A 14,597-nucleotide genomic window follows, 5' to 3' on the forward strand; every position below is an offset into this window, starting at 1 on the left:
GTCCCTTGCGAGTCTGCAAATGTGGCAAATGTGACTGTGACCTTACAACAATCCAGGAACGTGATCGAGAGGAAGACAAGGTTCAACAGTTTCTTTTTGGACTTGATGATACTCTGTTCCGTACGGTGCGCTCGAGTCTTCTTTCTCGCAACCCGGTTCCATCCTTGGAGGAGGTGTATAACCTCGTGAGACAAGAGGAAGATGTGCTTTTGAATGGCACCAAGGCATTAGAGATTCAAACAGAAGCTAGTGCTTTCGCTGTTCAGCTACGGTCTCGTACGGGGTACTCACAATCTCGGAATGATGACAAGGATAAGATTGTTGTATGCAAACACTGTAACAGGACTGGACATGTCTCAGACCGGTGCTATGCGGTCATTGGATATCCCGAATGGTGGGGTGATCGTCCACGTAGCCGGTCTTTCCAGAATCGTGGTCGTGGAGGAGCAAGCTCTAGTGGAGGTCGAGGTCATGGTCAACCTTATGCCAATTGTGTGACTGTTCCGAACATCGACACATCTCAACAAGCTAATCACGTGGTCACCGATCAGGATCGTGATGGTGTTAGCGGGTTGACCGATGATAAGTGGCAAACCATTAAGAAGATCCTTAATGCTGGAAAGGGAGTCTCCACAGAAAAGTTGACTGGTAAGTCTCACTCTCCTTCTTGGATTATGGATACGGGGGCTTCTCATCATATGACAGGGAACTTAGCTGTTTTGACGAATATACGTGAGATGGCTCCAGTTTTAGTTATTTTGGCTGATGGTAGAGAACGAATTTCTGTCAAGGAAGGGACAGTTCATTTAGGGTCTGATCTGGTCATGAAGTCTGTGTTTTATGTAGAAGGCTTTCACTCTGATTTGATTTCAATTGGTCAATTGATGGATGAGAATAGATGTGTTTTGCAAATGTCTGATCACTTCCTTGTGGTCCAGGACCGCACTTCGAGGATGGTGATTGGAATGGGTACTAGAGCGGGTGGCACATTTTATTTTCGTGGTATGGAGTTCGCGGCTACTGTCACTACGAAGGAGGCAAAAGAATATGAGTTGTCATAGTCGTATGGGACATCCTTCGGCGAAAATTGTGTGTCAACTTCCTGCTGTTTCTGTTTCTTCTATGCATTTGAATAAAGCTTGTGATGTATGCCTTCGTGCTAAGCAAACTCAACAGTCTTTTCCCTTAAGTTTGAATAAAACTGAGCGCATCTTTGAATTGATACATTGTGACTTATGGGGACCTTACCGTACCACATCTCATTGTGGAGCTAAGTATTTTTTGACAATCGTCGATGACTACTCAAGGGGTGTATGGCTATATTTGTTGGTCGATAAAACAGAGGTTGCTCGGCATTTAAAAAATTTTCTCGCTTTCACGAAACGCCAATTTGGTGAAACCGTTCGCACCGTCCGTAGTGACAATGGTTTGGAGTTTTTGTCTATGACAAAATTTTTTCAAGATAAGGGAATCGTTCATGAACGTTCCTGTGTTTATACGCCGGAGCAGAATGGGAGAGTTGAACGAAAACACCGGCACATCCTCAATGTTGCGAGAGCGTTACGTTTTCAAGCTCATCTTCCCTTAGAGTTTTGGGGGGAGTGTGTTCTCACGGCGGCTTACTTAATCAACCGGACGCCAACTCCTGTGCTCAACAATCAGACTCCGTATGAACGTCTTCATAAGAAGCCCCCAAAGTATGAACACTTACGTGTTTTTGGTAGTCTCTGTTATGCTTATAATCCACGACGTCATGGTGACAAATTTGAGTCGAGAAGTAGGAGATGTGTTTTTGTGGGTTATCCTCACGGTCAGAAGGGGTGGAGATTATTTGATATCGATGCACAAGATTTTTTTGTCTCTAGAGATGTGGTGTTCTCAGAAGCTGAATTCCCCTTCTTTTTCCAGTCTCCGTTGTCGGCCACAGTCGTGAACGAAGAAGACAATCCACAGTTATGGGCTTCTATTTCTTCTGGCCCGTCTACAGAAACTGAGCCTGTCTCACGAATCAGTCCATTAACAGCATTAGGCCCATCTTCACTGGGCTCTGGCCCAACTGTCACACCAGCTCCACTCTCTCCCGATCCTCACCCTTCTCCGTCGCAGATTCACGAGCCTTCCACTCCGACTGCATCTAATTCACCTGGTTCTCCGTCAACAACTTCCTCGGCATCCTCTCCTTCTCCGGTGCCCCCGCTACAACCTCCCCGACAAAATCCAGCATCCGCTGCTGCTGCTGCTCCGACAGTCTTGCCTCCTCCTCGACAGAGTCAACGAAGACGAGAACCACCGGTGACTTTGAAAGACTATGTCGTCAACTCCGCTGAATGTGCCGTTTCTGATTCGGTCCACTATCCAATCTCCAATCACGATTCGACGAGGCGGTTTTCTGGGTCTCACGTTGCTTATATGACCGCCATTGCAACTGCTCGTGAACCCCGTTCGTATAAAGAGGCAGTGGTCGACAAACGCTGGCATCAGTCTATGACTACTGAAATTGATGCGCAGGACGCTAACAAGACTTGGTCGATTGTGGATTTACCTCCAGGTAAAAGAGCTATTGGGTGTCAGTGGGTTTACAAAATCAAGCATAATTCAGATGGCTCGGTTGAACGGTATAAATCTCGTCTTGTTGCACTTGGTAACAAACAAAAAGAAGGTGAAGATTATGGTGAAACCTTTGCACCGGTTGCAAAGATGGGGACCGTTCGTTTATTTCTTGATGTCGCCGCCAAACAAAACTGGAAAATCCATCAAATGGATGTTCACAATGCGTTCTTACATGGTGATCTTCAAGAAGAAGTTTACATGAAACTGCCTCCCGGTTTTGGTGCCGCTCATCCTAACAAGGTATGTCATCTTCACAAAGCCTTATACGGCTTGAAACAAGCCCCCCGATGTTGGTTTGAGAAGTTAACAGCTGCTTTGAAGAGTTACGGGTTTGTACAGTCGCTTTCTGATTACTCTCTGTTTACTCTCGACAGAGGTCCTGTTCACATTAATCTCTTGATATATGTTGATGATTTGATCATTGCCGGCAACTCTTTCAAGGTGACTCAGGATTTCAAGGCCTATTTATCTTCTTGTTTTCACATGAAGGATTTAAGTCCTTTGAAATATTTTTTGGGGATCGAAGTGGCTAGAAACGCCACAGGAATCTATATCTGTCAACGCAAATATGCGTTGGATATCATTTCTGAAACTGGTCTGATGGGTGCTAAACCAGCGGCGTTTCCTCTCGAACAAACTCACGATTTGTTTCTCTCTACGTCTCCTCTTCTTCCTGATCCACAGAGGTATCGAAGACTGATTGGTCGCTTGATTTATTTGGCTGTAACGCGACCTGATCTTGCATTTTCGGTTCATATGCTCGCCCGGTTTATGCAGCAACCTTGTGAGGCCCATTGGGATGCTGCACTTCGTATTGTTCGTTATCTGAAATCTGACCCAGGTCAAGGTATCTTGCTTCGTTCTAATGGTGGTTTTTGCCTTACTGGTTGGTGTGATTCTGATTATGCAACGTGCCCTCTCACACGACGATCAGTTATTGGTTTTATTGTTCAGCTCGGGGACTCTCCAATCTCTTGGAAAACGAAGAAACAGGACACCGTCAGCAAGTCGTCTGCAGAGGCAGAGTACCGTGCTATGTCTTTCCTCACTTCAGAATTAAAATGGTTGAAACAGTTGTTGTTCACGCTTGGGGTGCGTCATGATCAACCGATGGTTGTGTGTTGTGACAGTCAGTCGGCTATTCATATTGCTACCAATCCGGTGTTTCATGAACGGACGATACATATAGAAGTTGACTGCCATTTTGTTCGGGATGAGCTTGTTCGAGGAAATATCACCTTTCGTCATGTAGGTACAGCTTTTCAACTTGCTGATATATTTACAAAACCACTTGGGCGAGATTCTTTTGCGCGATTCCGTGTCAAGTTAGGCATACTAAATCTGTATGCTCCAACTTGAGGGGGGTGTTGGAGATGGATCCGGTTATTCTCTGGTTTACTCATGGTTAAGAAGACTTGGTCATCAAGTTGGACGTGATTTGCTCGAGATCAGCTGAGTGATTTAGTTTCCTTAATATGCAGAGATATGATTTGTACAGATTGTCATTTTTTGTGTTTATATATATATGTAAAGATCGAACATCAAGAATATAGAAAACTTTTGGATCCTCTATTTGTTCAGAAGAAAATAAGGAATAAAAAAATTGTGTTTTATTTTGAGGACGTCAAATTCACCTGGACCTCAAGGAACAACAACAAATGTGCGGACATACTAGCAAAATCACCTTGACCACCAAACACTGCTACCATTTATTGTAAAGATTGAAGTGTTAAAAGAAACAAAATTGTGTTTTATATTTTAATAACATCCAACCACAAGTTGCCACGTACCGTTTTTTACCAGATTCTGCTTCTCAGAACAACGGTTCTCAATTTTTGTGGGCCAATTTTTTAGTTTTTTTTTATTTTTAGGCTGAGAAATTGTATAAGCACCCCTTAAAAAACACCACTGGACTTGTTTATTAACTGATTAAACAATTTGAAATAGAGAGATTTCAAAAATTGAAATTAGTATTTTATTGATTTTTTTTTGTAAATATGAACTTTTTCTCCATGAAAAACTCAAGTAATTAAAATTCGACAGGCGTCTTATATACTCATTACATATATAACAAAAGCATATTCTTGTTCTTTGCGGCGACAAATTAAGCTACGTCACGTTATGAGCCATTTTTACTTTGGCTTGATTTTATTTTTGTTCAGATGACGTACAATCAAACCTCTATAAATTAATATTCTATTAATTAATAAACACTATAAATTAATAAATTTTGTTGGTTCCGAATCAAGCTATTGTAAAAAATAACAAAATTCGATAAAATAATATATTTTTTTTGAAATTTTAATATAAAATATGGTCCCAATAATATTATAAATTAATAATCATGTTAAAGACCCAAGCCTTTAACAAGGCAAAAAGAGATGTAGCAAAAGTGCAATTTTCTGCTCAGAAAAAAAGCTCCGCCAAAGGTGGAAGCTCTGGCGGTAGGAGCAGAAACAACCCGTAAATAATATATAAAGAGAACAAAAAAAATCATTTTTTTCATTTTTAACATATTTTACTTAAAGCCTCTCTTTTGTTTAGACATCTCCGACCAAAGCTCCGGCAAACGTGGAAGCTCCGGAAGTGGCAGCGGCAGAAGCAAGCTCCGGTGGACGTAAGTAAACGAGGATAAAGTTGATCTTTTTTTCTCATTTTATCATGCATGTTTTAATTAAGGTTTTTGTTTAATTTTGACATATCTGGACATGATATCAGTACTTAATTATGCTTTGGTTATTATGAGACTTTAATTATTATTCTCAGTACTTGACCAGAGATGATGATAAAGGTATCAAGTTTGACAAGGCTAACAAAGGTGGGAAGTCTGGCGGCGCTAACAAAGGTCAGAACTTTGTCGGAGATAACAAAGATGAGAACTTTCCGGTTCAAACCACTACAAGAAAATAATCATATTACAACACTAAAAATTGTTGCAATAATTTAATATATCGTTGCAAATCATGATATTGCAACAAAATTGAGATACATTCGGTTCGTTGTTGTTTGGACGTTGTAAATTTGTTGCACATATGTTATAAAGTTTACAATGAACTAACTTTTTGCTATATATGTCGTATTAATATAACTTTCTATCATAGTAAATATGTCGCATAATTGTGACACACGTTTGCAACTCTAAATTGTTACAATTTATTGCCATATAAAACCTGTAGCAAATAATATTACAATTTTCTAACAAATTAATTTAATGCTATTTGTGTTGTAGTATTGTAACTTTATTTATGCAGTAAATTAGTGGTATAATTACGATGTTTCAATGCAACATAAATCATCATAAATAAAAGCTACGAAAAATATGAAGCAATTATTGTGGCAAATTTTTAGTAATTATTTTTTTGTATATGATTGTTACATATATTTTATGACAATGTTCAAAATAAAATGGTTGTAAAATATTATTAATGCAATTTTTATTCGTCGCGTAGCTCCATTGCATATTCGTAAGATGCAATTCATTTTACAACATTAATTTTAATCACTGTATTTTGCTATATCATTTGTTCGGCACATTAGCTATTAGTTTAATATTGTTTATTTATTTTTTTCAAATTAAAATATATATATCTTCATGATTAAAAAGTAAAAGACATAACTCATTTTATTAGATAATCAAATATTAAAATATTACAGCAATGCATAAATAAAATATAATTACACAAATGATGTGAAATAGTTTTTCTATAATATTTTTATTTCTTCTTTCACAGATGAGGTGTTCTTGATGGGCTAAAAAAACCTACAACGGCCGCAATGCCTCCTTGAGCTTAACCTTCATTTTCAATATATAATAATACTACAGTAAAACTTATACCAGTCACGACAAAACTTTATTACTAATCAGAACCTATAATAAAACTGCGGATTAATGGAGAACTGTATTTACCTTTGGAGGAGAAATGTTGCTTGCTAACGTGTTGTACTGATAGACCTATAGAAGCACCTTCTTAAGCTATATTATAAGCAAAGATACTGAATAACAGTAGATTTAGCCAAATCTGTCAAGTATTATTCAAAAAAAAACTAATAACAAGGCGAGCCGACGAAGCCGCAACATTAATTATATTTCCCATGCACACAAGCTAAGAAAAAGTACTCCAAATTCGAAAATAATTTGTAAAGTAATATTTTATTGAACGTAAATTTAGATTTGTATAGTTTGCCCAAATGGTATGGTAAAATGAAGTGAGCATCTTCAACGGTTGGATCCATTTTTTGGGATCCAACAATACTTATAACTGAAAAAAATGAAAAGTTAAAAGTTAGACACTGTAGCAAGTTTATTAGTTTTGACATAGTCCAATGGAAGGGTCTAAAATAGGAGGATCTAAAAATTCAAATTTTAAAAAACTTGTGTAAACATAAAAGTGAGAATGCTTAAACACAAGACAAAGATGCTTATCACAGAACTTCAGCTGATAAAGATGTGTTGATATGTATACCATGTTTACAATGATGTCATGAAGCCTAGATGAATTCCATTGACAACAAAGCCAGCCTTGCAGACGGCGAGAGAAACAGCATTAGCGCCAAGCTGAAAGCAAAACCAATAAGCAAGCTAGTTAAGATCATTTGTCAATATCTTAAGTGAATCCACAAAACAAGAAATATTCTACAACGAGACTTAAGTGAATTGTTTTGGTCTCACATATCCAAGCCATGTATGCACCTGCAAATGAAACAAGAACAACAATCATCTTCTATTTGACAACAGACGGACCAATATATACAGTGATCAAAGATTGATTCACGAACAGATTAAAGTATTGACATATATAGCTGCAGCATATAAACATCAAGACAATATTGAGACTTCTTTCCCTGAAATTTCATTCGATGGAAATAGGCACTGCAACCTGTAGCTGATATATCGTAATGTATATGTATAGAGTGATCACATTCAGACAAGAAAATTATAGCATTCACAACATCAATTCAGTGTTGGTCGTGAGGACCATGGAGTATTTTAATTAGTGTTGATCAAAGCCACGGACATACAAATATTCAGTGTTAGCCTAGTCTACTTGTCATGATAAAATACGACGACCAAAAGCAGTCAAATATTGTGAATCAATATCTCTTTTACACAACTTCAAGATAAGAGAAGATGCATCTATTATTGCACTGGGCCAGACCATCAGTGTTTGTACACAATAGCATACATCTAGCTAGAAACACACGCAATTAAGAGAATTGATTTACTAATTAGAGAGGGAATCTAACTTACAATGAGAAGTAGAGGGTTTATAGTACAGATTCCCATCCAATCTGCACAGTATTGTAAATTGCCGCTAATAATAGTTCACAATGACACGTATGGTTATAGCATTATCGTCGATATTGTAAATTGTAAATGGTTATAGCATTATCGTCGATATGACAGATTCCCATCCAATCTGCACAGTATTGTAAATTGCCAAGACTGAACGAATCGATGGCTTCAATCAAAAGCTAAGATCATTTGTTGGACGAACAAGAAGAGTTCAAAATCCAACTTTTCACCAATATCATTAAAGTGAAATGATACCTTAATTTCGCCGATTGATTTACTATCGAAGAAGGCGTCGCACTGCTCTCAAGACAAAATTTAAAACCCTTTGCTTCCTAGTACTCTGAACTGAAGGATGCGTCTTCGCTGAACCAGCATCGCCGATCGTGAACCGCGTAAGTGGAGATGATGTTCACGGCGGATAGAAGACTCCGACGAGCCAAATTATCCTCCATCTGCTTCCGATTTCGTGAAGGCTCGTCGGACAGAGAGAGAAAGAGGGAGAGAGAGAGAGTAGGAAGTGGAGATGATGTTCACAATGACACGTATGGTTTATACTTTATATAATATATACTATAAGTTTTAAAAAAGGGAATATGTTTATATTATATATATTATTATTATAATGTTTGAGATGTCAAAGAAAAGGGCATAATCGGGTGACTAACGCTGGACCGATATATGATTGATTGTACATTATACAATATATGGTTATAGACAATTATAGTGATAGAGATGTCATAAATGTGTATATTGCTTTTAGATACTAGTATGTTGTAATTCAAATATATCTTAATCAGTGATAAAATCATGACAATTATATTAGTCATAACATTTATGTACTGATTAAATAATCAGTATGTTTATTGTATTTTAGTTAGGGAAATATAAACACTAATCAAAAACTTATTTTTGATAAAATAAACCGATTACAGGTTTAGCTTTTATTAATTTTCTATCTTTCAAAACTTAAAATGATTTCATTGTTTAAAAAGTAGATAAGTGTTTGAAATTATAATTAAAACTAGATTTTAACCCGTGGTGTACTGCAGGACAATATTATAAAAAATAGTACCATTTTTTTTAATATATTTAGTTTGTTTTGTTTGATTAAATAAAATTTTGTTTGGATTATCAATTATTAGAACAATAATAGAGGAAATAAATATGTAATTTATAAGCTATTGTCGGATTAAATCACAATTTTACCAATGATTTAATTGTTTTACAACATTTTAGTTAAATTACCCTGATTTAATATGTCTAATATTCTTGTATTAGTGGTATTGACCAAATAATTAAAGGAAGATTTAACCCGTGTTTCAAAACCGAATTAATAATATTTTATATTTATATTAATGTTAATTCAAACTGTCATGTTAATAACATGTCCCGCTATATAACAACAAACCATCATATTAGTGGTTTAACCCGTGTTTCAGAACTGTCATATTAGTGATTTTGGTTGTGTGTTGTGTTTCGTTTGTGAAGTTGATATTTATACATGGAAAATGCTTGATGAGCAAGGAGTTTACGATGCGTAGCAATAAAAGAAAGATTTTAGTGTTTTCCTATTTGAGTTGATAACATTATCGCAGAATAATATTCAGTTTTTTAACACGGTATATATTATATTAAATATTTTTCTTGATGCTAAAGTTAAATATACCCGATTATTAAGTTTCTAAAGTTGGGTTCTAGTTTTTATGAACTTTATTAACGTTATAATATTGATTGCGATTATAATCATTTGTTACTCAAACTCGGCTGTGTCATTTAAATTTAAGAGATCATACCGTCTCTAAAGATCTACTAAAATAGGTTTGAAGATTTTTATGGGATTAAAAATTTAATTGCGTAGAGTTGTTTTTGGAAAAATCGAAATGTATAGATGTTGTCAAACTATTTATGGCAATAAATGTATCAAATTAGGTCGATTTAAATAGTTCCATTAAATGAATTTCCAGAAATTGTTATTTTAGAAAAATAGTTAGGGGTTAATGTTGTAAATAAAACAAATTAAATAACGAAAACTTCAAGGGCATAACACAAAATGTACTTCAAAAATAATAATATAGATACAGTCTCTAAAGATCTATTAAAATAAGTTTGGAGATTTTTATGGGATTAAAAATTTAATGCGTAGAGTTGTTTTTGGAAAAATCGAAATGTATAAATGTTGTCAAGTTATTTATGACAATAAAAGTATCAAATTAGCGAACACACAACTACACAAGTGAACCGGCGGACCAATATAAACAAAATAGAAAAGGAAAACAGAAGAAAGCGATAATACCATATGTGGTGCAATTTACAAAACCTGTGTCAGAACTTTGAGTTTAGATCTGTTTTCTACTTTACGAGTCAGATGAGATAGTTAGACCAAAGTTAGGGAGAAGATGTAAACATGTCAGGGTTTTGTATTAATTTGGGTGGAGAAGATGTAAACATGACAGGGTTTTGTTGCTTCTCATCCTAATTCATGTCTTTGCTGTAAGGAAAGGCTTGATTGTATTGATCATATGGTTACAATATATATAGTCATACACATAAGGGTTTTATACACTACTAATTACACATTTAGCCTTAGTTATACTTCTTTGTTCTATACGCCCTCTCAAAATGGAGGCTGCTTCTTGACGCCAATCTTGAAAGTTAACTCCTGAAACCGCGGTGGTGGAAGTGGTTTGGTGAGAACATCGGCGAGTTGATCATCACCTGAAATGTGAGCCACCCTAAGTGTACCAGACTGGATGTTTTCCCGAACAAAATGATAATCAAGCGCCACATGTTTCATCTTGGAATGGAAAACAGGATTAGCACAAAGATATGTAGCGCCCATGTTGTCGCAATATATTACCGGAGCCATGGGAAGATCAATACCCAATTCAGTCAACAATGAGCATATCCATTAAGTTCTGAGGCTGTGTTAGCAATAGCCCGGTATTCAGCCTCAGTCGATGATCGAGAGACACTTCGCTGTTTTTTTGACGACCAAGACACCGGACTGCCACCAAAGTATATGATATAAGCTAAGACACTTCGCTGAGGCTTTGTAGACACATAGTTTGCTTTATCACGACCCCAATCAGCATCAGAAAATGCATGGATAGTAAGAAAAGCATCACGACACAGAAAGATACCGTGGGACCTCATTCCAGCAAGATACCGTAAGACGCGCTTCACAGCTTTCCAATGGAGATTGGTAGGCTGATGCATAAACTGCGAAAGGCGGTTGACCGGGAAGGCGATATCAGGACTAGTGAACGCGAGGTACTACAGACTGTCTACTACCATCCGATATTTTTTTGCATCAGCTAGTGGTATACCAGAGAGGACCGTGAGCTGAGAGGAAGAAGACATTGGAGTCGGGACAGGTTTAGCATCTTGCATTTTAGTTTTGACGAGAAGATCAGTAATGTATTTCCTTTGCATCAAATGAAGTCCAGAAGATGTGCGTGTTGCTTCTATACCTAATAAGTAGCTTAAAGGACCAAGGTCCTTAAGCGAAAAACGGCTAGCAAGGGAGGAGTGAAAAGTACGTACCAGAGAAGCAGGACCGGTGATAATAATATCATCAACATAAACAAGGACATACACATGAGAATTTTTGTGTTTAAAAACAAACAAGCTGTTGTCCCCAACCGAGGTCTTGTAACCAGAGTCAAGTAAAAACCGTCGTAGTTCGTGGTACCAAGCACGGGGTGCTTGTTTCATGCCATAGAGAGCTTTTTTCTAACGACATACATGATGTGGGCGATCACGATCAACAAAACCTGGTGGTTGAGATACATACACCTCTTCCTCTAATTTGCCTTGTAAAAATGCATCGTTGATATCAACCTGGTGAATCATCCAATCCTTCTTAACTGCAATCTCCAAAACAAGACGAATCGTAGTGGATTTAATCACCGGACTGAAAGTCTCAGAATAATCGACCCCATATTGCTGATTAAACCCACGAGCAACCAATCGAGCCTTGTACCTAGCAATCAAGCCATCCGGGTTGTATTTGAGTGTAAAAATCCACTTACAAGTGATAACATTCTGAACCGATGTTGGAGGCGTGAGATCCCAATAATGTTCCCAGAGCTGAGCATTAATCTCCTTAACCATAGCAGCCCGCCAGTTTGGATCCTGAAGTGCAGCTGCTACCGTTTTCGGAATGGACGGTGTGGAGACAACAGCGAGACTGTACTTGGGATTCGGTTTGTGAATATTTTTATTGGATCGTGTCTGCGTAGAATGAGGTATCGGAGGCGGAGGTTGCTGAGGTGATGAAGCAACCGACAGTGTGGAGGTTGCAGAGGAGTCCGATCGAGAGGAAGAGGATAACAGGTTAACCGAAGATAGACTTGTCGTATTTGTTGTTGGACTCGATGGGCCTGAAGAAGTTGGGCCTTGTGAAGTATAGGAATGAGTTAGGCCTAAAGAGGCTCGTAAGGAGGATTCATCGTGAGCTAGCTTAGTTCTGGTCTCGTGATCCAAATCAAAGGAAGTCGACGATGACGACTGCGGGACAGACGGAGATGGAACCGGAGAAACCATTGTCGAGAAGCTGGGTCCGCAAAGGAGGCAGGATGAGGGTCATTGCACGGGGTGAGTCCGACGGGGCCAATGAAGAAGCCGGAGATAACGAAACAGGTGGCTGCGACACCGAAATCAAAGTCGATGGAGTAGAAGAAGGCAACAAAACCGGCGAGGAAACCATCGTGGGCAGTGGAATCGCGGAGAGTGGAAAATGATTCTCAACAAACTTCACATAACGGGATGTGTAGAGCCTCGCATTAGCAGCATCAAAACAGAGGTAAGCACTCTGTGTGAGTGAGTAACCGAGAAACACACACGGTGTAGAACGAGGCTCGAGTTTGTTGCTCCGATATGGGCGGAGCCAGGGATAGCACTCACAGCCAAAAGCACGCAGTTTGTGATATTTGGATATGTTTGAAACAGCTTGTGATACGATGAGTCGCCTGCGACGACATCTGTGGGCATTCGATTTATGAGGTAAACCGTCGTAGCAAAGGCGTACGACCAGTAACTCTGAGGAACATAGGCATGAGTGAGCATAACAAGACCCGTTTCGACAATATGTCGATGTTTCCTCTCTGAAATACCATTGTGTTCAGGCGTATGAGGTGGCGTGGTGAAGTGAGATATACTGTGTGACGACAGAAACATACGCAGGGCAATAAATTCACCACCATTATCAGAGTACAGTGTTCTAATCCGCATTTGAAACCGATTTTCAACCAAACCTTTAAAAGCAATGAAAACATCTTTGACTTGGGACTTGAGTTTTAATGGGTAAAGCCATGTATATCTGGTAAAATGATCAACCAAAATAAGATAATACTTGAAATTTTCAGAAGAAGTGATTGGAGAGGACCAAACATCTATATAAATGTATTCAAGTGGTTGAGTAGAAGAGATTGTGTTTGAAGAAAAAGGTAGTTTATGACTCTTATTGATAAGACAATCTGAACAAGATAGTTGTTTTTGGGTGGATGAAGATAGAGGTAAAGAAAACTTAGAAACAAGAGTGTTTAAAACAGATAACGAAGGGTGCCCAAGACAAAGATGCCAAGAGGAGAGGTCAGTTTTTGATGTTACAGACGCGGAGAAGACATTAATGGTATCACAATGAACCGGCCACTCATACAATCCATTTTTAGTTCTGCCTTGGAGTAATCGGACCCCCGTGCTCAGATACCTCACCTGAAAATAGGCAGGATAGAATTCTACAAAAACCTTATGAGCGTTACACATGCGATATACAAATATAAGATTCTTGAAAAGATCAGGAACATAGAGAACATCTTTTAAAGCAAGAGAAGAGAATGAAAGGGTGTAGGGAGTAAAGCGGAACCGTATGTGTGATCTTTAAACCAGAGCCATCAACAATCTGAACCTCTTCACCACCGGAGTATGGTTGATGTAGAGCAAAGTTGGATAGATCAAAAGTAAGGTGGTGGGTGGCACCGCTATCCATCACCCAATTTGCCGAGTGCTACATGGGAACAGCAGCAACATTAGCATGAGGAGTCCCATGCAAACCAGGAGACGGAAAGTAGCCGCCACCACTAGGTTGGAAACCGCAAGCAGAGGCGGGTAACTGAGAACACCGCCGTGCACTGTGACCAAAGACACCGCACAATTGACAGCGACCCTGGTAACCTCTACCTTGACCACCATGTGAGAAGGAAGATGAATTACCCCAAGAAGAAGAGCGTTGATGACACGAGTTGTTGTTGGGATGACCATAGGATTTGTTGAAAGCAGCATTCGCCGTGACAGGCACGACAGAAGAGATGGATGCGTGGGATTGAAGCTTCATGAATCGCGGCCATGGTGGGAGGAGTATCACGACCCTCGATCTGGTCAATGATCGATTTATAATCTTCTGAAAGACCACCAAGAAGATACTCGATTTGTTCCTCATATTCATAAGGTTTACCAAGTGTCGCAAGTTGATCAAAACGAGACACCAAACCTTGAACATATTCATCAATCGTTTGAGTACCTTTCCTCCACTGTTTGATCTATACCTGCAATTGTTTGATATGATCCCAAGTTGGTTTTGCATATGTAGCAGAGAGAAGACTCCAAATCTGGGCTGAAGTGGATGCGTTAGAGAAAATGGGTTGAAGCTCAACGGATATCGCCCCGAGGAGACTAGCAACCAGAAGCTGATCTT

The 14,597-nt window shown here is 38.6% G+C and overlaps 1 long non-coding RNA gene across 2 annotated transcripts; it reads right to left on the reverse strand.

The window, feature by feature from the left end:
* Positions 1-6,650: 6,650 nt before the first annotated feature.
* On the reverse strand, positions 6,651-7,997 carry LOC147935436 (uncharacterized). Of its 2 annotated transcripts, XR_015571308.1 has the most exons (4): positions 7,859-7,997; positions 7,280-7,300; positions 7,074-7,165; positions 6,651-6,869 (listed from the first exon to the last, which is right to left on the reverse strand). It is a non-coding gene; the product is annotated as an uncharacterized LOC147935436 (long non-coding RNA). The 2 variants fall into 2 exon arrangements; XR_015571307.1 differs by lacking the exon at positions 6,651-6,869 and having other exon boundaries at positions 7,025-7,165.
* Between the last annotated feature and the right edge of the window lie 6,600 nt (positions 7,998-14,597).

Source organism: Camelina sativa, chromosome 11, assembly GCF_030686135.1.
Source record: "Camelina sativa cultivar CO46 ecotype springtype chromosome 11, ASM3068613v1".
NCBI classification, from domain to species: domain Eukaryota; kingdom Viridiplantae; phylum Streptophyta; class Magnoliopsida; order Brassicales; family Brassicaceae; genus Camelina; species Camelina sativa.